Below are 23,976 nucleotides of genomic sequence, written 5' to 3'. Positions count from 1 at the left end.
GCAGGGTATCTGTATTTCTATTTCAGACATGGCTGCTGTACCTATATCCTGCATGAATGCATTTTATAGTTAAAATATTTTTATTCCAGAAGGCTGAAAAGTGTAATAAGGTATTAACTATTTTTAGTATGCTACCTTTTTTGTTTATTACTTCATCCTTTATATAATTCTAAGTACTTTTGATAGATCACTTAATTATTTAATTGTTGGAAATTTTATTTTTTAAAATACTCAGCACACAGAATCATTTTGGTTTTAGAATAAGCAAATTGAATTAAGAATTCTCTCAGATAAGTATATGGATAGTTGGGAAATATAAACTCATGATTTTTGACATATAGAAATGGATATTGAAATAGATATGTATCTGTGTATTTCTTTGTGTTACCCTAGATGTATTCATTAAGAGAGCATTAGAATAAATAGATATTTCAAACAGCAGTGAGCATACCTAGCATTCAGATCTTGGCTTCTGAAGACGTTTATTCACTAAAAGGAACCAGGGTATACTGGAGAAATAGCTGGTCTTGGGTTAGTGCAAGAAAAGTAAAGGATGAATCTAAAATACTGAATAGTCTGCCAGAAAGTAAGGAAGTGTGCAGTGAATGATGGTGGTACATGTCAAAAACACACAAAAACACACTCTTCAAAGGGGCTCCCACAGGCCAGGTGTGGGATAATTTGAACCTCAAAATAAAGAGTTATGAATGACAATCCATTAAATAGGAACTCCTGAGCCCATAGTTATATAAATACATAAATAATATGGAAAGTTTGATTTAAGAAATAGATAATTTCATAGTCTCAGAGTTAATCACAAAGAAATAAGAGCTATTTTACATTGGAGAGAGTTGATAGTTAATACCTTAGTCAGTCAGCATCATCAATAATGGGGCAAATTAAAATCATGTGCTACCATGCAGTGAGAAGACACATCATTTCTGGCCCAAGAAACAATCTGGATCATGTGGAAGTATCAAACTAAAGTTGATGATCATCATACAAAACCCTAACCCTAACCCTAACCCTAAATCTTTCAAAGTTTGTTTAAAAATACTATAGTGATGCTGCCACATCAGTGTTTATAGCAGCTCAATTCACTGTAGCTAAGCTGTGGAACCAACCTAGATGTCCTTCAACAAATGACTGGATAAAGAAAATGTAGTACATACGCACAATGGAATATTACTCAGCCTTAAACAAGAATGAAATATGGCATTTGCAGGAAAATGGATGGAACTAAAGACTATCATGCTAAGTGAAATAAGTCAATCCCCAAAACCAAAGGCCAAATGTTTTCTCTGATTGGCAGATGCTGATCCATAGTGGTTGTGGTAGGGACTTGATTGAAGGAACTTTGGATTGTGCAGAGGGGAGTGAGGGTAGGGGTGGGGTGGTGGGGATGGAAAGAATGATAGAACGAGACAGACATTGTTACCCTGTATGCATGTATGATTACACTACTGGTGTAACTCAGCATCATTTACAGCCAGAGAAATAAGAAGTTATGCTCCATTTGTGTACAACGTGTCAAAATGCATTCTACTGTCATGTATAACTGATTAGAACAAATTTAAAAAATTGCTATAAAATATATTATCAGGATTTTTGATATGTTGGAGTGTTTAATATAATTTGTTGTATCACATATTTGATATTTTCATGGGAATTAAGAAATTCAATTAAAGTCAAAAGTTCTGTGAAACTATTCAGTACTTGATAAAGTAACATTGAATACTTACATATCCTTTACATGTTAACACTTTACTTTTTTAAAAACTTATTTTACAGATAAAGAGAATAAGACATAGAGACTAAGTAGTTTGAGGAGAGTCCAAGAGCTGGGTAGAGATAAGTTTGGAATTCAAACTCAGATAGTCTGGACCCAGTACCCTGAACTCTAGACCTCTCCTGTACTGTCTACTATGGAGATTGCTGGTAGCAAATGTTCAATCCTGTATTAACCATCTACCAGCCCTCTCCCTCCTGCCCCAAATAACAGGTATAAACCGGAAAAGTGCAAACAAATATAGATACCAGTTGAAGAAAAGCATCTGGAAGGTAAATCTGTAAAAATTTAATGTTAACTGTGTTCCAGGGTCAAGTATTAGAAACTTAAAACAAAAAGTAACACTATTCTGTTCTCCAATTCCTGATAATTGAGAAAAAGAACTGTGTTATTACTTACCTTTCTGTATATTTAGTCTAAGGAAAAGTTTCCTGTGCTGAAATTGTGTGTGATACCTTAAACCTATTACCCTATCCTATTTTAAATTCTATACATTTCCCCAAATCCCCAAACCTTATTCAAGAATGAAGAAAATATAATTTTAAAAAATTTGAGGTAAAAATTGACTATTGAACACATATTTATTGAACATTAATTATGCCCTAATCCTGTTGTGAAAGTTGTCCCCCCCTCCCCCCCGGGTGGCAGTGCTAGAGATTGAACCCAGGGCTTTGTGCACACTAGGTGAGTACTCTCTCAAATGAACTGTATCCCTTATATCCCCAACCCTCCCCCCCCACCCTGCCATACTGTTTAAGTCACTTTCTTAGCTAATCCTTAGAGTTTTAAATCACAGGGTTTAAAATAAATCACATTATTCATACCTGGTATTTGCTACAATAGTTGGTAACCACAGTTAACCACATTTCTTTATGTCCTGGATAGTATCTGTTAAAAACCTAGGTTTTTGCCTTAGGTTCTTCCTGATCATCTTGCCTGTGTCTAATATTTTAATCCTCTTGGAGAACTGGGGTCGTAGTATCCTTGCTGAATTCTTCTGAACCTCCAGCTTCTGAAAAACCGTTGTTCTTAGTACACCTCACTTTTTGATGGGACTCCTACTGAACAGATATCCAAGAAACATTTATTTCACTTGATTTCCTAAAAGTACTTTGTATTGGTCAGCTTTGTGTTACTATGATGCAATACCTAGGACAGGCTTACTTATGAAGGTAGTAAACAGAAGTTTATTTAGCTCACAGTGTTGGAGGTTCAAATCTGAAACCAGCAGGCTCAGTTGGTTTGGCCTCTAATGAGGCTTGTGCATGGAAATGGCAGGAGTGTGTGCTGGAGTGAGTGGTCACAACTCCAGTCAGGAAGCAGAGGATGGGCAGCATCCTGTAGTTCCCTTCCAGGAAATGTCCCCAATGACTTAACAATAATACCATCCCACTGGGGAACAAATCTTTACACGTGAACCTTTAAGGGCACTCAGATTATATCCAAACTATAGCAGATTTCTACCTGGAACTTTTTTTTTTTTAATACTTTTTTAGTTGTTAGATCTTTATTGATTGATTGATTGATTTATATGTGGTGCTGAGAATTGAACCCAGTGCCTCACCCAGAGCGCTCTACCACTGAACCGTAACCCCAGCCCTACCTGGAACTTTTGTTGCCACACCAGATAAGATTGGACATTATTATTACCAAGAATTGCTTTAATTGTACTTAAGATTTTATTTATGTAGTACACTTATTACTACTATTATCCAGTGTCCCTAAGCCCAACTGTACATCAAAAACTGGGCGCCTGACCTTAGGGATTGAATCAGTAGGTCTGAGATGAGACTTTTTAAAGCTTCCTAGGGCTTCTTAGCTAAATGATGAATGTTTGGGAATCTTGATCAATCAGCATTTGGAAATCTTGTCCAAGGTATACCTGTGACAGTTATTTATTCTCAGATGTTGATTGAACAACAGATGCTTCACTAATATTGCATACAACGAGGAAAATAATTATATGGTGAAGTTTTTAATAAGCTAGTAATGATACCAATTTAAAGGACTTTTATTTTGAGATTGTCTTCTGTTGGTGAGAGCTTGGTTGTGTTAATTTGTTTTATAAAATGATGGTGAATGAAGGCAATAGTGTATTTTATTTTTAAAAGGAAAATGTGAAAACAAACACAAGATCATTCTTTTATCAGTCCTCAATATATAATTTTGCAATTGAATTGGTTTATGAAATTAAAAAGTCCAAAAATGCCTTGCTTTAGACAATTCATCAGGTCAAGTTACAAACTCAGGCAGTTATTCTAGGGTTCAGTCTCCCCAGTTTTACTTGTCTGACCCTTCTTTCTGCTTTCCACCACAGATAGCCTCAGAACTATGCCCTCTACTTTTTAACTTGGGAGCATCTTAAGTATCTCCACTGCAAGGGCATTCAAGCTCTGCCAGCTGTTGAGTACGACATTTAAAAAAAATGAATGCATATGGATCCTATTAATTTTTTATTGATAATAACAATGATCTTAGACTGTAAGCTAAATTTATTTTTAATAATTGTAGAAGATAGTAAAAATGCAGTTGACTATATTCATAGAAAGTGAGGGGCTCAGTACTTTCATTGACCAATTGTGTGTGTGTGTGTGTGTATGTGTATGTGTATGTATGTGCTTGTGGGGATGGAGTTGAATCCAGGACCTTTAACATGCTAGGCAAGCAGTTACCACTAGGCTATATGCTTAGTCCTTTTTATTTTATTTTGTGACAGGCTCTTGCCAAGTTGCCAGCCTGGCCTTGAACTTGTCACCCTCCTGTCTCAACCTCCGGAGTAGCTGTGTTTATTGGCATGTAGCACCAGTCCTGGCTCATTGATTAGTTTTGATCAAATAAACTTGAATTATTTTAACTATTAGCAATTATATAAATATGGCTAGGGTTTAAGACCATGCTAAGTTTTAGAAATTGCTTTATTCAGCTTTTATTCTTAGCATTTTTGTGAAAGAGAATGTGCTTTTTCAAACCAATTGGACACAAGCATTACATAGATTTTGCTAGTCGGAAGTTCCTGGAAGTTCTTAGGCTAACTTAGTTATCTCCCAAAATTCCAGAAATATTTCTTATGGGAAGTTTAATTTTGACTTACGTTTTCTTTAATTCATGAAGTCACATTATGGTAAGATATTTTGAGGTTTGCTTTCCAAAAGGCAGCCATTAAAATCTTAAAGCAATATATATACATCAAAATTTGTAACTTGTCTCTGTACCAACCCCTGCCCCACAAAGCAATGCAATTTTTCAATTTATACTTTTATAAAACTTGGCATAGTACAGCAAGAATAAAGGGGTATATCTCTAGTAGCTACTTTTTATCCGCCTATCAGTCTGAGTCTTAACATGTTGGGCACATTTAAGGCTCTTGTCTTTTCCTGCTTTATTAAAGTAGAAACCTAATAAACGTTGTAACCCACACAAATCACTTAATTTCTGAAAATTATTCCTCTATCTTAAAAAAAAAAAAGGGGGATATTACCACCAACTTAAAGAGTTGTGGGTTAAGGTTAAATGAAATAATGCATGTAAAGTTTCTCCACAATTTATGCACTATAGTGTACTTCCTCTCAAGTGTCTTTGTACTTTCTTACTGATGACCCTGAGGACCCTACAAGTTGGCTCGCTCGGTGTCTTTTAATTCAAAACCTTCCTATTTTAAGGAAGCAGCTGATTAAATCTCCTGAACAAATTTGTACCTAATAAGGTTTCTGATTGTATTTCAAATCTTTTACTTAATGCAAGGGCAAATAATAAGGAAAAAAAATGAATCCTGATTACTTTGACCAATACAAGATGTGATTAGTCTTACTTGTATTACCATGGAAACAATGCTGATAAATTCTGTAGTGAAGGAGCATGTAACCAATAAGCAGTTGAAATTTATCCCTTTTAATTGTCTCTTTACTACAAATAATGTCGGCATTTATCTTTGTAGAACAAACTTAAATTTCCATATAAGCAATTAGATAGACTCCAGATGTTCATGTGTTCATTTTTTTGTTGTTTTGTTTTTGGCTGAAAGTCTCAGGCAGCCATGCCTGAGACCTGCACAGCCATTAATTTAGGTAACCAGATAGGGCCATAAAGGAATGGAGAAAAGACAGACACACAAATAGAGAAGAAGCTGGGGCCAGGTGGTTCAGCCAACTCCTGATGGGGGAAAACTGACACCAGATCTAGCTCAGCATGTTTATTACATAGGTTTAATCATCAAAGGGATTTATTGTGAGAAAGTTTCTTCAAGGCAAGCAAAACCCAGGTCATAAGTATGAGCAGCCCAGTTACGATTTATCAGTTTGTATCCGTAACTTTCTACCCCTACGCAGCTGGCTTGTGTCTGAACCACAAGGACAAGAACTGAATAAGCTCCATGATTGGCACAGAATCTCCTGTTGAATAGGGTATCGCCATAGCAACTGGGCTATCTCAATAGGTACCTTCACATCGAGAATTCCCAAGAGAGACATCACCCCTGTCACAAGAGAGTTCAAGACCCATAATTCAGTCACTGCTCCTGACATACTACTCCCTGAATATTTTAGTGAAAGCACACTTGGAACCCATACTTTATTATCACTGCCAGCTTATCAGTCAGTATTCATGTTTATAGCTACTAAATGAAGACTACCTTGGTATTAACACCATAAGAAAGGAAAAGAGGAAAGAGAAAAAAATGAAGGAATTAAATGATCTGTTAATCATGGACTAAAGTAAAAATAGTAAAAAAGTTTAACTAGTTATGTCCTACTTATATGCCTCTATATTTTACTCCTTTGTGAAAATGAAAGCATAAAAAATTACAAAAATAAAATTTACTTCTGAGCTGGGATTATAATACAAAGTAAGAAATTGTTTTCTGATTATAATACTCTTCTTTTGTTTGTTTGGGGATGGGGTCTCACTGTGTTTTCCAGGCTGTCCTCTAACTCTAGGGCATAAGCAATCCTGTCTCAGCCTTCTAAGTAAGCTGCAAATTAATACCTTTTAACCCTTTATATTTCCTTGTCACCTTTGAATAATCAATTTCTGTGTAATTGTTAGTTATTCTCAATTCTTTTTGAAAACAAGGAAACTCTGTAAATTGGAAAAATAAAAGGAAAGTTCTGATTTATGCAAAATTTCAGTTTATTTAATTTAAATTAAAGTTTACCAGAAAAACACAAGTGTGACCCTGAGAATTTTCTTGGTTTTTCATATTTCCATCTCATCTTAGCTTGTAAACTTTCTCTCTCTCTCTACACACACTCACATTTTTCTCCTAGTATATTTCTCAATTGTTACTCTATGCATGTGATTTATTTTACTTACAAACCATTTTTTTTTCATTGACAGCCATTTTACTATAGATATTAAGAGTCCAGTTAGAATTCTAATAGTCTCCTTAAACTTATAGAGACAAGTATTGCAAATGTACAGCGTAAGATTCACTGTAGTGCTGCCTTAGGACTGAAAAATAATCAATCCTAACATGAAGTTTTTTTTAAAGTTTGAAATTATGTATTCACTTAAAATACTGTGCACAGTAGTAATAGTATATTAAAATGAAAGTAGCAGCTAACATACTAGGTTATAAGTTAGTCTTAGAGATTGAAAAAAGAATTATATAGAATAATGTGAAATGGCTAACTGGCTAAGTAAATTTAAAGTGGTATTAAGAATGTCTAGTTTTAGTGTGCAAGATAATTCATTTACTTGATCTTTTCCCTTTTACTTGATGCCTTTACCAATATTAATCATATTGTTTTGTAAGAAAGTAAAAGAACAGCTAAATCATGCACATATTCCTGAATATTCCCACTTTTGGGTCATGTAGACTCCTCTGAGAAGATTAATGAAAATACTTTATAAAAATTTTTAAAAATTCATTAATCATGATTTAATTCTAAATATTAAGATATTCCAATACTACTTGTGAAAATAAACCATAAAATTCTATGTGGATCAACTCTGCTTTTTCCAAATATAATGCAGCAAAATGTAATAGAGCATATAATAGAGGTAATATAACTAAATTATATTAACATTTAACTATAATTATATGGTAAGAGTAGTATGAGATCATTCCTTAGATTTATTGCCATGAATATACCAACAGTTAAGTATCTTTCAGATTAGACTACAGCCAGGAAGGAATACCATTTGATTTCTACATAATAAACATAGTTTAAAGAGTATTTACCAAGTGGACTGATTTGAAGCATCAAAACAGGAAAAACTAATTAAAACTTCTGGATCCTTGATTCAGCTGTATTAGCTCTGTTACCTTGGGCAAATAGCTTAATTTCTTTGAAGTACCTGTTGGCAATGAAGGGCTGTGATTAGATTTCATACTTACTTTGCACTTAGCAAGATTAAGAATCTCAAAAATGGGAAAAGGGGCCAGTTGTGGTGGCACATGACTGTAATCCAGCTGTTCACTGAAGTTAAGGCAGGAGGAATGCAACTTTGAGGCCAGGCCAGGCAAGTTAGTGAGACCCTGTCTCAAAATTATAAAAAAATTTAAAAGGCTGGGAATGTAGCTCAGTAGTAAAGCAACCCTGGATTCAATCCCCAGTACTTGAGGGGTGGTGGGAGGGGAAAGAAAAGGGAAAGGCAGAGTGGAGTAAAAAAGAACATAAGCTCAATGGGGAAGAAAGCCAAGAAATCAAAGAGAGATTATACAAAGGGATGCTTAATGCTGTTTTAGAGAATTTTTATGTTAAAAATATGAAAGCATGTACATAAAGACTAGCTCTTCTCTTGACTCTGCTTTTTGCTAATTATGTTCTGTTACTTTTTTTTTTAACTGGGGTTGGAACCAAGGGCTTCTGTGTTTTCTGGTCTTAGGTTTAAAATGTCAGCTCCATGGATATGATAGAATAGTCTCCCATTTTCTGTGGTTTTGCTTTCTGTAGTTTTAGTTACCCCTGGTCAGCTGCATCTGAAAATATTAAATAAAAATTTTCAGAGGCAAATAATTCACAATTTTATTGTGCTGTTCTGAGTAGCATGATGAAATGTTGTGTCATCCTGCTCTCTTCTGCCAGGGCAGAGACATGAATCATTCTTTTGTTCAGTGTATCCACACCATATATGCTATTTACCCATAGTTACTTATTAGGTGTTTTAATTATCAAATCAACTGTCTCAGTATTGCAGTGCTTGTGTTCTGTTAAAGCACAAGAGTGGTGATGCTGATCCAGGCATGGTGGAGCAAACCTATAATTCTAGCTACTCTGGAGGCTGAGGCAAGAGGATTGTGAGTTTGATCCAGGCTTGCAACTTGGTGAGATCCTGTCTCAAAATAAAAAAAGTAGAAAGGGCTGGTGAAGTACCTTGGTGGTAGAACACTTGGCTACCATGTATGAGGCCCTGGTTAGATCTAAGTGATGCTGGCTTCAGATATGCCAAAGAGAAGCTGTAAAGTGCTTCTTTTGGAGTAAGGGTGAAAATTCTTGACTTGATGAGGAAAGGAGAAAAATAATGGTGTTCTGAGGTTGCTGAGATCTGTAGTACAAGAAGATATTTTCAGAGAGAGAGAGACTGAGACCACTTATACATCATTTTTTTGTAGTATACTATTGTTTTAAATTTCACTGTCTAGCTTATAAATTTAAGTATGTATATGTAGACAAAGTACATAAGAATTTTTTAAAATTGATGCTAGGGATTGAATAATTGGAACACAGGTATTTATTTTTTATTTTGATTCAGGGTCTTGCTAAGTTGCTGAGGGTCTCCCTAAGTTGCTGAGGCTGACCTGGAACTTGATCCTTTTTCCTCAGCCTCCTGAAGGATTTGGTATTATCCAAAGCAAGATTTCAGACATCTGTTGGGGGTCTTAGATTATATTTCCCCTGGGTAAAGAGGGGGCGCTACTGTACTATCTTTCTTATTGGTATAAGAGCAGAGGAACCAGTGGCAGGAAATGGTTCCTGGTGACAGGTAAGCAAGGACAACCATGAAAGCAAATAACCAGGGATTCTGAACATGGACTAGAGTGTAACATAAGACTAGATTTACGGTTATTAATCCTAAACTCTAGTCCTGGTTTCACCCCTACCTTATTATTCAAGTTTGAGATCTTTGGAATCAGAACAGTGCTGAATAAGAGAGGACAATGTGAGCAAACGAAATTCAGTAGAAACCCCACATTAAAAGGAACTGTGAAATGAGAGGGTCAGCATTAATGTGGATGCTGTAAGTATTGCCATAAATTACAGAATTAAGTAAGAAAGTCATTAGATAATACATAGGTGCAGATCTTCACAAAACAGATATATTCTGTTAGTATATAAATTAATTTTGGATCAGTCAAATTATTATAATTGCTAAGAATGCATATTATTTTCAAGGACTCTAGAAGATATCTTATAATTTAACTTTTATGTGAAACTCACTCCTGTAAGTTGAGTTTGCTCAAAGACACATAACCTGTATGTTATACAAGGTTGAAATATACCATCAATCTGACCACTAAAAATTGTTGATTAGAAGTTGTGATTATTTGATTAATGGTATTGCTTCATTGTGTTTTCACTTATATAATCTTAGAATTATATGTAGTCTAAAATCTGAATAAATATATGAACATAGGACACAACATAATATTCTTTTTTTAATGTTTTTTAGATGTTGATAGACCTTTATTTTATTCATTTATTTATAAAGGTGCTGAGAATCGAACCCAGTACTTCACACATGCTAGGCAAACACTCTACCACTGAGCCACAACCCCAGCCCATAATATTCTTATGTAGTATAGCAGTTCTTACGTTTGTTCCTATTTACCATGTGCTATTTTAATGCACTGTTGAACTACTATTTTCATTGGTGTAATAGTTATTTTGGAATTTAAGAAGTCTGAATCATTTGTGTCTTGTGATGTGCCTATCTAGTTAATAGAATTTCAGATTTAAAAAGATCACTTTTTTATAATTTCATAATTTTCAAGAATAATGATGGATAAAGTGTAACTCTGTAGGAGAATAATTTCCTAATTTAATTCAGAGACTTTCTGAATAAGAATATAAACATGAAAATACAGAAAATGATATAATAGGTGTTGGAATTTCCATTTCTAGATGATGAAATTAAAGGAGATAAGAAGCTAAAGTGCTGTTTTGAAATAAAAGCTGTAGCTCTCTGTTAGTAAAAGTTTTTAGTCCCTGTGAAGAAAATGAAGGACTAGTCAAAAGATTGCTTCAAAAGTTATGCAAGAGATGGGGTCACTTGAAGAGTAAAGCTTCAGAGAAAAATACATGATGTTAGCTTTTAACTGTCTTCTCACTGCTCTCTTTGGACAGTTTGTCAGTAGCTGGAAAACAGTAGGTTTATGTTAGGGGCTCTTTTCATTGAAGAGTGCACTTTAGAAAAGGTGAAAGGAAATGTTAAAATAACCATGTGTGTTTTACATTTTTATGTTTATATTTGCAATTTTATTTCTTATAAATAATTTTTTTTTGGAATTCAGGGACCACATCTGCCACTGAACCACATCCCCAGTCCTTTTTATTTTTTGAGACAGGGTCTTGATAAATTGTCATCCTCTTACCTCAGCCTCCCAAGTAGCTGGAATTTTAGGTGTTCACCACTGTGCTGGGCTATATTTTAACAGGTGTATACACACACACACACACACACACACACACACGTCATTTTATATATATAGTAAACTTTGTTTAGTTTCATACATTTTTATAAAAAGGAGTTACTGAGAATTCTCAAGACTTGAAAATATTGAATTAAAGCTAGTATTTTAGTATTAAAAAAAAATGCTCAAATACTGGTATAACATTAGGGTTTTTTTCTTTTTTTTCTTTCTTTTTTTTCCTCCAGTTCTCACCCTGCTTGTCCTGGCTTTACTGGGGTTGAACCCAGGGCACTCCATCACTGAGTTAAATTCCTAGGCCTGTATTTTATTTTGAGAGGATTTTACTAAGTTGCTGAGGCTGGTCTCAGATTGGCAATCCTTCCTCAGCTTCCGAAGTAGCTAGGATTATAGGTGTGGGCCACTGTACTTGGTGGTATTTTAATGTTAAATGAATAAATACTTTTGTAGTAGAAACTGCACATATTCATTGCATATGTTTTTTTGCATGTTGATAAATTTTGCAGTAAGAATATATACTTAAAAAATGCACCACATAAATGATACTTTATTATTATTTTTTGGGGGGAACAATGCACTTTATTGAATCCCACTGTGGACAGATATGTGAGTGTAAATGCTTCAGATGGTGTGGGGTGCAGGGGGCAGGCCTCAGGCTAGGGTGCAGGGCCAGCTAGGGAGGGTCGGGACATGGCAAGACTAGAAGCCCTCAATATTCTTCATCTTCTGTGAAATGGCCTGGAAGATCACTACCGAGAAGATGATGAAAACAACGATGGAGCTGATGGTCAGAATGATGTTGAAGATCAGGGCCCAGATGTTCAGGCACTTGGCGGTGGAGGCGAAGGCCTGGGCCCCAGTGATGTTACCCACCATCTTCCTGTCCCTAGACTTATGGAGTAGACGAAGGCTATGAAGCCCAGGCAGCAGAAGTTCATGAACAGCGTGTTGAACAGGGACCAGACCACATGGTTGGGCACCGAGATCTCGCTAGGCATATTGATCACAGTGGTTGTCACAGGAGCCGAGCCATGGGGTCCACCCAGCACGGCCACCTCATGCTCCTCCTGGAACTTCTCATAGTGTGTGGGGCGCCCGGCCCTGGGGTCCATCAGGATTGAGTGGGAAGACTGGTTCATGCTGCTCACGGGAGCCCAGTGATGGGGTGGCTGGAGGGTTGCTGTCCTGCCTGCCCTTTGCACCACATAAATGATACTTTATATATGAGTGTTCAGAGAAGAGACCTTCAGTGAATTCAGTTATTTTAGAAGCATACAAAATAGGGGTTTTAAAATTTTATCACCTTGAGGTGGCAGCAGCAGGCACTGTAATACTGAGGTGCAGAAGCAGGACTAGAGCTCAGGGAACTGCAGCCAACTCAAACATGACTTCACTAACCAGAATTTCTCATGGGGCTTTGAGCTTGGATCTCAGCAGCAGAAGGAAATATAGCTCACTGACTTGTAAGGGGGAGAACATATGCACAGGTGCTGGGAACCTACAGGCACATTAACAACAAACTTCAGCTATATTTTAATACAAAGAAGAGACAAAATCCCAAACTGTTGACCCAGTCCAAAGTAGGAATGTCTAGGGTTGGGTCCTATAGGATTAACACAAACACTGTGGACACCTTACAAATGAGGGATATCTAGGACACTCTAGAACACTTTGGCAAGAGCAGGCTGTGCCCTAAAAACACCCCCATATATAAGATTGTAAGAGTAATTTGTCTCAATTGATGAACAAAATTCAACATAGGAAAATAAGATATAGAAAAAACGAGCTAACATGACTCCTCCTAAAGTTCATAATTCACCAGCAACAGACCCCAAAGTTGTTAAAGCAGATGAAATATCAGTTAAAGAATTCAAAAGAATGGTTATAAAAATGATAAATAATTTGAAAAGAACACAGAAAAACAATTGAATACATTAAGGAAGTTGGTACAAGATATAAATGAGAAATTCAAAAAGAGATTGAAAAAGAACTAAACCAAAATCTTAGAAATGAGACAATGTTCAGTTTAAAGTCTAAGAGAGTAGAATCACAGCTGGAAGTTAAAGTGGCCTTGGATACTAAGACAGTTTTAAGGAAAAGAAAATAACCATGATCACCATATACAAGAACTCTGGGACCATTAAGAGACCAAATTTAAGAATCATTGGACTTGAAGAGAGTTGTGAGATGCAGGGTAATGGAATGGATAACCTCTCCAGAGAAATAATAACAGAAAAATTTCCAAACCTTGAGAATGAGATGGACATCCAGACACAGTAAGAATTCAGAACCCTAAATAGACAAGATTAAAAAAGAACCTCTCCATGACACTTTTTAATTAAAATGCCTAACACATAGAACAAGGATAGAATTTTAAAAGCATCAAGAAAAAAATGTCAGGCTGGGGTTGTGGGTCAGTGGTAGAGCACTTGCCTAGCATGTGTGAGGCACTGGGTTTGATTCTCAACACTGCATATAAATAAGTAAATAAAAAGTAAAGGTCCATTGACAACTTATAAAAAAATGGCCATTTAAAAAAAAGGAAAAAAAAAATGTCAGGTCACATTCAGAGGCAAGCCAATCAGAATTATTTCTAATTTCTAAGCACAAACTGTAAAATCCAGGAGGGCTTGAAGCAATTTGTTCCAGATCCTGAAAGAAAATAGCTATCAACCAAGATTGCTCTATCTAGCAAAGCTATCCTTGAAAATGGAAGGGAAAATAACAACCTTCCAAGGTAAGTGGAAAAATAAAAAAATTCATGACTACTAAGTGGACACTAGAGAACTTACTTAAATACTCCATGTGGAAGAAATAAAAAACAAACCCCAGAACTCACAAATGAGCAAATCTTGTTTGAGGAGTAGTGAAGCAAATAAAACAGGACCAAATTAAACATTAGAAGTAAATAAAAATGGCAGGAGTAAACATTTATCTGTAACATCCTTGAATGTAAATGGTCTAACTCTAATTAAAAGACATGGGCTGCCAGAATGGATTAAAAAGCAAAACCTAAATAAATGTATGTTGTTTGCAAGAGAATCACCTTATGGACAAAGACAGCCACAGGCTGAAAGTGAAAGGTTGGAAGTTAATATACTCTGTGAATGGAGCCCATAACGCAGGGGTAGCTGCTCTCATATCCGATAAAGCTGACTTCAAACCAAAATTAATCTGATGAGACAAAGAAGATCCCTTCATACTGGTAAAGGGAACAATCCAACAAGAACATATAACAGTAGTAAATATTTATGCCCCAAATGAGGGTGCAACTACATAAAAGAGACACAACTTGAATTAAGGTCTCACACAGACCCCAGTACAGTAATACTGGGTGATTTCAATATACCTCTACCAATAGTGAATAGATTATCCAGACATAAACTCAATAAAGACTCATTGGGCCTAAAAAATATTACAAACCAGTGGACTTAACCAACATCTATAGAATATTTCATCTAATAAGAACTGAGTATACTTTATTCTCAGTGGCCTGTGGAACCAAAATAGACCATATTTTAGGCAACAAAGTAACTCTTTGCAGATTCAAAAATTTTTTGATGTAATTCCTTGCATCTTGTCAAATCATAATGGAATGAAATTAGAAGTTGACACCAAAATACCTTACAGAAACTATAAAAACACATTGAGATTGAATAGTCCCTTTTTTTTTTTTTTTTTGGGATGCTGGGGATTGAACCCAGAAGCACTTAACCACCGAGCCACATCCCCAGGCTTATTTTATGTTTAAAGTTTATTTTACATTTGATTTTTAAAATTTTATTTATTTTGTTTTAAGACAATTTTGCTGAGTTGCTTAGGGCCTTACTAAATTACTGAGGCTGTCTTTGAACTCAAGGTCGTCCTGCCTCAGCCTCCCAGAATGCTGGGATTACAGTAGGTGTGTGCCACCATACCTGACTGAACTGTACACTTTTGAAGGATGACTGGATAATAGAAGAAATTAGGGGAGAAATGAATAAATTTTTCGACTCAAATGAGAACAGTGATACAACTTATCAGAACCATTGGGACCCTGGAGATTGTTCTGAGGAAAGTTTATAGCTGCGAGTGCCTACGTAAGAAATTCAGAAAGATCCCAAACCTAATAATGCATCTCAAGGCCCTCGAAAAATAAGAACAATCCAATTCCAAAACCAGTAGATGGAAGGAAATAATTAATATCAAAGCCAAAATCAATGAAATTGAGAATAAAAAAATACACAGAATCAACAAAATGAAGAGTTAGTTCTTTAAAAAGATAAAAGAAGATTGGCAAACCTTTAGCCAAACTAACTAAAAGTAGAAAAGAGAAACTTAATTATAAGATTAGAGATGAAAAAGGAGAAATCACCATAGACATCATAGAAATCCAGAGGATCATTAGGGACTATTTTGAAAAATCATACTCTAATAATAAATTGGAAAACTTAGTAGAAATATATTTCTAGACACACATGAACTGCCAAAGTTGAATCAAGAGAACTTGGACAACCTAAATGTATCAATAACTAGCAATGAGATAGAGGCAGTAATAAAAAGCTCCCCAACAAAGAAAAGCCCAGGACTAGGTGAATTCTACCAGACTATTAAGGAAGAACTAATGCCAGTGGTCCTCAAATTATTCCACAAAATAGAAAGGGTGGGACCTTTCCAAATTCATTCTGTGAAGCCAGTATCACCCTCATACCAAAACCAGTTAAGGACACAATAAGGAAGGAAGACTACAGACTGGTATCCCTGATGAACATAGATGAAAAAATTCTTAATAAAATATCGGCAAATCATATTCAATAACACAGTAAGAAGATTGTACATCATGACCAAGTTTGTATTGTCCCAGTAATGCAAGGATGGTTTAACGTGCAAATCAATAAATGCAATTCATCACATAAATAGAATGAAGGGCAAAAATCACTTAGCTCAATAGATGCAGAGAAAGCCTTTAAACAAAATTGAGACCCATTCGTGATAAACACACTGAAGAAACTAGGAAAAGAAGAAATCTACCTCAGTGTCATAGGGGCTTTACAGGAAAAAGTCCAAAGCCAGCCTCAAAGTAAATGGGGAAAAACTAAAAAGCATTTCCTTTAAAATCTGGAACAAGACAAGAGAATGTCCACTTTCACTTTATTTTCTGTCTTCATCCTGTTCCTGAAAAGACTGTCCCTTTCTCCCACTGAATGGTTTAGGCATGGTTATCAAAAATCATTTTATCATATATGGTAGGGCTTATTCTACACTCTTACGTCATTGTCTAAAACTCATTTGGAGCAATAACCAAAGCAATTCTAAGCCAAAAAAGCAATGCTGAATGCATTACAATGCCTGATTTCAAATCATACTATAGAACTCTAGTAACAAAGACTGCATGATACTGGCATACAAACAGACACATAAACCAGTGGTACAGAATAGAAGACAGAAACACACACACAGATACAGCCATCTGATCCTTGACAAGATGCCAAAAACCTACATTGGAGAAAAGAAAGAAAAGAAATTTTAAAGAAATTGTGCTGGGAAAATGGTTATCCATATATGTCTTTCTGTATGCCAAAACCAAACTGAACATTTAAAATCCGTAAATGTGAGCCCTTCAACTTTGTTCTTGTTTCAAGATTGGTTTGTTTATCCAAGATCCTTGAGAATCCATATGAGTTTTGGGATGGATTTTTCTTTTTCTGGAAAATATCATTGGAATTCTGCCAAAATTTTACACTGAATCTGTAAATCACTTTGGATAATATTGACATCTTACGTCTTCTAAGAACACAGATGTCTTCAAATTAATGTCTTATATTTTTTTCAGCAGTGTTTTGAAATTTTCTATGTACAAGTCTTCTCCCTTCTGGGTTAAATTTTTTCCAGAGTATTTTACTCTTTCCAGTGATATTACAAATGAATTGTTTTCTTAATTTTCTCTTTGGAATGTTCAATGAAACTTTTTTTGGTATGATTCTATTCTCTCAAACTTTGCTGATTTATAAATTCTAAGTGTATTTTGTGGAGTATTTTGGGTTTTGCACCTGTAAGATCATGGCATGCAAAAGATATGATTTTATTTCTTCTGATACAAAAAGCAAATCACTTTCATTAGCAAATTTACTTTTTTGATTCAGTGTTTTAGCTTATTTTTAATGAGCTAAATACACATACCAATAGAATGTTAATCTTGACTTCAAACACTTGTTTTTAGCATAAACACTAAAACCCTGCCACAATATGATAAATGAAATAAAAAATTTTAACTGCATTAAGTTATAGTATGTTATTGTTAAGTTTGTGAAAAAATATTTTAGTTTGTATTGTTGGAAAAAGCACAAAAGTAGAGATGGTAAAACTTAATTTGTATCCAAATTGATCCTTGACTGAAATGAGAAGCTTGTACAGGATTATGTTCCATTATTTCCTGTGTTGCTCTCTAAAGGACTTCAGTTTGCTACTTTCAGAGAGTAAGAGCAGGGCAGAGGATGAGAACAATTACATATATTCTCCTTTGTATAACCTTCTCTCTTGAGGCTTTGCTGTAATTCAGTAATTGTGTGTGTTAGTCTAATCAGAAGCATCTTATAAAAGTGCCCTTCTGATTTTCAGGGACACAAGATTTTGTTCCTAGAGGTTTAATTAAATTTTGTTGCATTTAAAGAAATTTAAGCTGTACTAATTTGACTTCTCTGAAAAGTAACTGCCCAGCGGAGATCAAACAGCAAGAAATGAACAAGGAGAAATACTTGTTAGAGGAAATGGAGAAGGGAGCCAGGAGAGGGCGAAAGGGCCATTAAGCCACAATACAAGTCTGACCATGAAGGTGATAGGTTGCATAGAAACACAGTAAGCAACAATGCAGTTCTAAAGAGAGTTTGGCAAGGTTTCTGGGGAGTCCATAAGCCAAATTTACTGTCAGAGAAATTCTTACCACCTAAATTAGCCCTGCTGTGATCACATCATTACTGGAAGCACTTGTTGGGAAGCCTACCAACAGTGGCTCTGGTCAGCTGTGCTCCTTATGGTTATAAATTATTTTTTTTATTCTTTCTGTGACATCTGTTATGACTTGATAAATTATTGCCTTTAAAATACATGACTGTATCAAGGACTTTGTTTATCTTTTTATAACTCATGCTTGGTAGAGTTGAAGAATTGTGACTTTTTTGTGTTGGCATGTATTTGATACTGCTTTAAATTATGAAGGCAAACGAGGAAGTTGAATTCTTTCCCCTAATCTTTGATACCTCATCTGTCTTTAATCTCAACTACTGACTTTGCCTTCTATTTTCTAAGAGAATTTCCATGTTCCTACCATCACATCACATCCACCAAGCAAAGCTATCTAAACTTGTATCCACTTATTTAACTTTCTCTCCTGTCACTGTAATAGAAATGTCAGTGTGCTTAGCAGAGGCACATTGCTCCAACAGTTTTCCCTTCTTTCTTTTACATTATCATTCTCTTTCTTTTGGATCATTTCCATTAGCATACAGCCATTATTTCTTTTATCTTAACAACTACTCTCACCCACTCTTTTTGTTAGGTATCATCCATATTTCTTCTCTCCTTTCAAGTAAAATTCCTTTAAAGTGATGTCTGTGTACTCCCTCTTCAACTTTGTCTTCTTAACCTTTTTTGAACCCACTTTAGTTGGCTTTTGCCCTCACTACTTCAGCACAACTGCCCCTTGTTAAAACTATTGGTGATCTGCATGTTGCTTAATTTAATGGTCAGTTTTCAGTCTTCATCTTACTTTCAGTAGCACTTGAAAAAGTGAATCACTTCCTTGTCTTTGAGATAATTATTCATTTGACTTATGAATTACATGACAGTCTTCTGGTTTTACTTATACCTAACTGGTCATTTTTGATACTCTTTGCTGGTTTCTCCTCAGTTCCTTGACCTTTGAATGTTTATGTGCAATATGGCTAAGTTAAGGAGATCACATCTATAGCCATGTCTTTACCAAGTCTTCAGCAGGACTACTCCTGTTAATTCTAGGTATAGGTATTCAACTTTCTACTCAACATGTAAGACATCTGGATATGTCTTAAGGACATCTCAAACTCAACCATCTAAAATCAAAACATTTTCTTTCCTCTGCCCAAACTTGAATCCAAGTTTAGTTAAAAGCAACTTCATCCTTCTGGTTCACAGCACTGAAATTTGATGTCTTTCTTTCACATCCCATACTCAGAACATCCGAAAATTTTGTTGTCACTGCCTTCAGATTATAGCCAAACTCCTAATACTTTTCACCACTCCACTGCTTCCAGACTGAACTAAAGTAATCTCTTTGCTCTGGATTATTTCAGTAATCTCCCCAAATGGTCTTCCTTGCTCTGAGTTAGTTCGTTTGCAACATGCAATCCAGGGCCTTACTTGAAAACCTATGTCAGATCATTTCAGCCTTATGCTCAAAATCTCCCAATGTGTTTCCATCTCACTTGGTGAAAATCAAGGTACTTGTAGTGTAAGATAAATTTGTATGATTGGCATTCTGGCCCTCACATACCTGCGTTTTAATATTAACTACTTTTCCCTGTTGCTTATTCAGCTATAGCTTGCTTATTAAGCTTCTTGCTTTTCCTGAAATGTATCAAGCATATGCAAGCTGAGTTATCTTTTGATTGCTTTTCTTATTATAGTGAAATAGGTAACAAAGTAATTGACTGAGAATAAGGTGGATAAGAGGTGGTATGAATATATAGAACAGAAGAAGGTATGAGATTGTTGGCTAGGATAAAGGAATTGTTACTAGACTTGGGCTAAGTAGCATTGAAGACCTCTTAAACAGACACACATTTTAAAGCATGACCAATTGTTCTTTTTCCCTCTCTCCCTTCCTTTCTTTCTCTTTCTTCAGCAGCTTGAAGAAAGGATTGGTGAAAAGATCAGGGTTGAAATTTGGCAGTGTCAGAAAGGGCAAGGACCATATTTGCAAGGAGTGATTATAATGATGACTTATAGAATCTAAGATATGTAAAGGTGGAAAGGAAAACAGGAGTAGATGAAGGATAGTAATAATGTGTGAGACTTAGTAGACTGTGATCTCTGTGGGTTCAAAATGTTATTGGACAGGGGTTTTGGAGAAAATGAATCTATCCATCTAAGAATGAGGTTCTTTAATTACTTTATGGGGTTGGAGTGGGATGGGGTGGGCCAGACATGTTGCAGTTATTGCTGACCACAATAGAGTGGATGGTGGGAGTGAGTTGCTGAGGTAGAATGAATGTGAAAGTCGTAGAACTGTTTAAAAAAAATAATGGTAGGGATCATTTGGATAGATTTTGAAGTCACTGTGAGCTTAATTTAAAACTTAGTTAAAAAGTTTAAATTAAAGGATATCAGATGAGTTTCCCAAATACATAACTGTTAATCTTTTAAAAAGTGAGAAAAATAGGGTTGGGGTTGTGTGGCTCAATGGTAGAGCTCTTGTTTAGCACTGGGTTTGATCCTCAGTACCACATAAAAATAAATAAAATAAAGGTATTGTGTTCATCTACAACTAAAACATATTTTTTAAAAAGTGAGAAATATAATGAAAATAATTAATTTGATTTTTTTTTTAAAAACTATATTACACTTCAGTTTACTTTGAGGTAGATATTGATTGACCTTGAATTGTAATTGGTTTCTCAGCTCTGTGAGATTTAAAGAAAAAATTTCTGCACTCCATATGAGTTAAAGAGGGAGACAAGTCAGTTGTGTTAGATCTTTGCAAATGTTTTCAGTAGTAATTTGGTATGCAGAAGTGCTGGAGAAACTTTGGCAGAAAATAAGAGCCATAGAGTAAGCCCAAACTAGGACAGCAAAGTCATTAATCTACTTTTTAGTGAAGGAAGTCGTCTTTAAATGATAGTGTCCTCTGGTCCTTTACCAGAAGTGCTTTATTAGGACTTTATTTGGATGCAAGACTGTATGAAAGTAAACTATAAGAACAAAAGCTGGTGGTTTCTACAAAACTTAAGACTTTTTTTTATACATAAAATAGTTACTTTAAGTTACATTAAAGATATTATATAGATAAAAGTAAGGATCACATAAAGGCAATATTAACTCACATTACTATAATAGAATGTTGGAGCAACATCGAATTCATTTGAGTTAAGCTGCATAGTGTGGCCATTTAAGTTTGTGCTGATGCCAGCTTTAGTTTAGAGTATTTTCCTAATATTCCCAAGTAAATATGATAAATATTTTACAAATTTAAAAAGGGAATGCCTGAAGGAAACATAAGAGCTTTCTTGGGTTTAGCTCTGAATGATAATATTTAATTTAGGGCATACCACTAATGGACTGATTCACTTCACAAAAACTGGTTAAGAATGATTGTGTTGGAAAATGAAGTGAAAGAATAAGGTAAGGAAGTGAAGATGTTGGACTCAATTAGTAATCTGAAACAAGAACAGTGCTAAAGGTAGAGAGAACAGGCAAGTGATAATAAAGTGCCTCTTTGGGTGACTTAATAATCTTTATTTCTAATCCATGAATATTTTCAGAAGAACTGCTTGTTTTCAGTTCTTTGGTTTGTCTTTTTCCTTTCCTCCACCTTTTCCATAATTGAGTATTTTATTTACTAGCTCATAGTAAGCAGCTATGTGATCTCAGATCAGGCTTGAAATTAAGTCGGAAGCAGTGGGTATTGAGTTTGAAGATATAAGACTTTGATTCTTACATTTTAATTTAAGAACTTTGTACTTTATTTTGTAGAAGTTAAAATCATTCCTCATTTCCCAGCCATCCTCTTTGATGATTCTTGTTTTGATCATTTAACGGAGTGACCACTAAAGAAAGACAGGATGCTGCCTTAACCAGGAATGTTACCAACAGTTTTAAGAGTTGAGTGTATGTTTGAATTGGGCAGTTTCTAATTTTGAGATTTTTGTATTTGTTCTGATTATTAAAGCTTCCCAGTGACCAACAGATTTTTTTTCCAGCCTTGCATTTTTTCTCTGGTGAAAGAAATACCATTATTCACAACAGTTATACATTTGGACACTTAGAATAATCAGCAGAGACTTTAAGAGGTAATTTAATCCCATCCTATTTTAGTTACTCGCCAACTACTGGCAAGTCACTTAAACAACATCAGTTTCCATATTTATTAAAATGAAAGATTTGGAACCACTGTTTCCTAATAAGCATGAATCACTAAATTTAAATAATGATATAACAGTAGCAAGAAAATGAGATTTGGAGCGAAAACATTGGGTGAATTTCTTAATTTCAGAAACTTGTTTTTCACATTTGTAAAATGCCCTACAGTAAGGTTTCGTGATGACATTTGGTAATATATGTGAAAACACTTTGCAAATTCCAAAGTATTGTACAAATAGAATGATTATTCAGTCAGCAGTTCAGTACCTTTTATGTACCAGGTTGTCAGATAAAGTTCATTTGGTTATTTCTTTTTTGGTTTTAACATTTATTGTCTCTGAGTGTATTTAAATCATTGTGAGAAATGAATCCATTCAATTGATTGATTGGAAACTGGCATATGACATTGAAAAATAAACTTTTACATTGTGATCTAATATCACTGGATTCAGAGTTGTAGGACCAACTTTATGATTGATATTCCTTTGCTTCTTAATAATTGATCTTTGTGTTTTGGGTTCTGTTTAAGAGTGACTCCAATAAAATGTCCTTCAAAATTACAAAATTTAAAATGAACTTTTATTCATTGAATATTTTAACTTTTCAAGTATGATATTCTTTGGATCTCATTATTTACTTTGCCTTTTTAGTATTTATGCATGAACATTGCTAAATTATTTGTTCCCTTTTAAAATGTCTAGCTTTGAATGCATATAGAGTTCATGATATTTACATTACTTATTTTTCTCTTTTAAAAATTTTTATTTTGGTACTGGGGATTGAACCTCTGGGTGTTTTTACTACTGAGCTACAGCCTCAGTGCTTTTTAAATTTTGTGACAGGGTCTTGGTTACTGAGGCTGACTTCTTTTTTTTTTTGGGGGGGGGGTGCTGGGGATCGAACCGAGGGCCTTGTGCTTGCAAGGCAAGCACTCTACTGACTGAGCTATCTCCCCAGCCCCTGAGGCTGACTTCTTAAAAAAAATTTTTTTTGTTGTAGATGGACAGAATAATTTATTTTTATGTGGTGCTGAGGATCTAACCCAGTGCCTCACATGTGGTAGGCATGTGCTTTGCCACTGAGCTCCAGCTCCAGCACCCAGAAGCTGACTTTAAACTGGAGATCTTCCTACCTCAGCCTCTTGAGTAGATGGGATTATAGATGTGTACCACTGTGCCTGGCTCATATTTATGTTATTTCTTAACACCTTGCAGTTAATATGTCTAGTTGAAAATCCAAGTGTTTCACTAAATCAATTAAACAAATTTACTTTAAAAATAAGGAATGCAAATAAAAAAAAAATAAGGAATGCTGTTTGTTTTTAAGTATTAAATTATTTTTAATACTTAAATCTGGCATGAATTAAATCTGACATGAATTCTTACAATCTGTAGATTTACTGTTTGAGGTAAAAACAAAACCCTCATCATTTGATGACATGATAATATTTTAATTGCTCTGTTTCAAGACTTGTCTTTTTTTTTTTTTTTTTTTTTTTTTTTTTTTT

At 35.0% G+C, this 23,976-nt stretch overlaps 1 protein-coding gene and 1 pseudogene across 3 annotated transcripts in view; one reads left to right on the top strand and one right to left on the bottom strand.

Annotated features, from left to right (window-relative positions):
• Fnbp1l (formin binding protein 1 like) overlaps positions 1–23,976 on the top strand; it is a 120,910-nt gene that overhangs the window by 31,626 nt on the left and 65,308 nt on the right. The gene's annotated exons all lie outside the window — the stretch shown is intronic.
• LOC124989183 (interferon-induced transmembrane protein 1-like) lies at positions 12,078–12,517 on the bottom strand (annotated as a pseudogene).

Source organism: Sciurus carolinensis, chromosome 1 (genome assembly GCF_902686445.1).
Source record: "Sciurus carolinensis chromosome 1, mSciCar1.2, whole genome shotgun sequence".
Taxonomy (NCBI): Eukaryota; Metazoa; Chordata; class Mammalia; order Rodentia; family Sciuridae; genus Sciurus; species Sciurus carolinensis.
The sequence above is the reverse complement of the archived record's forward strand: the minus strand, read 5'-3'. Positions and strand labels throughout refer to the sequence as shown.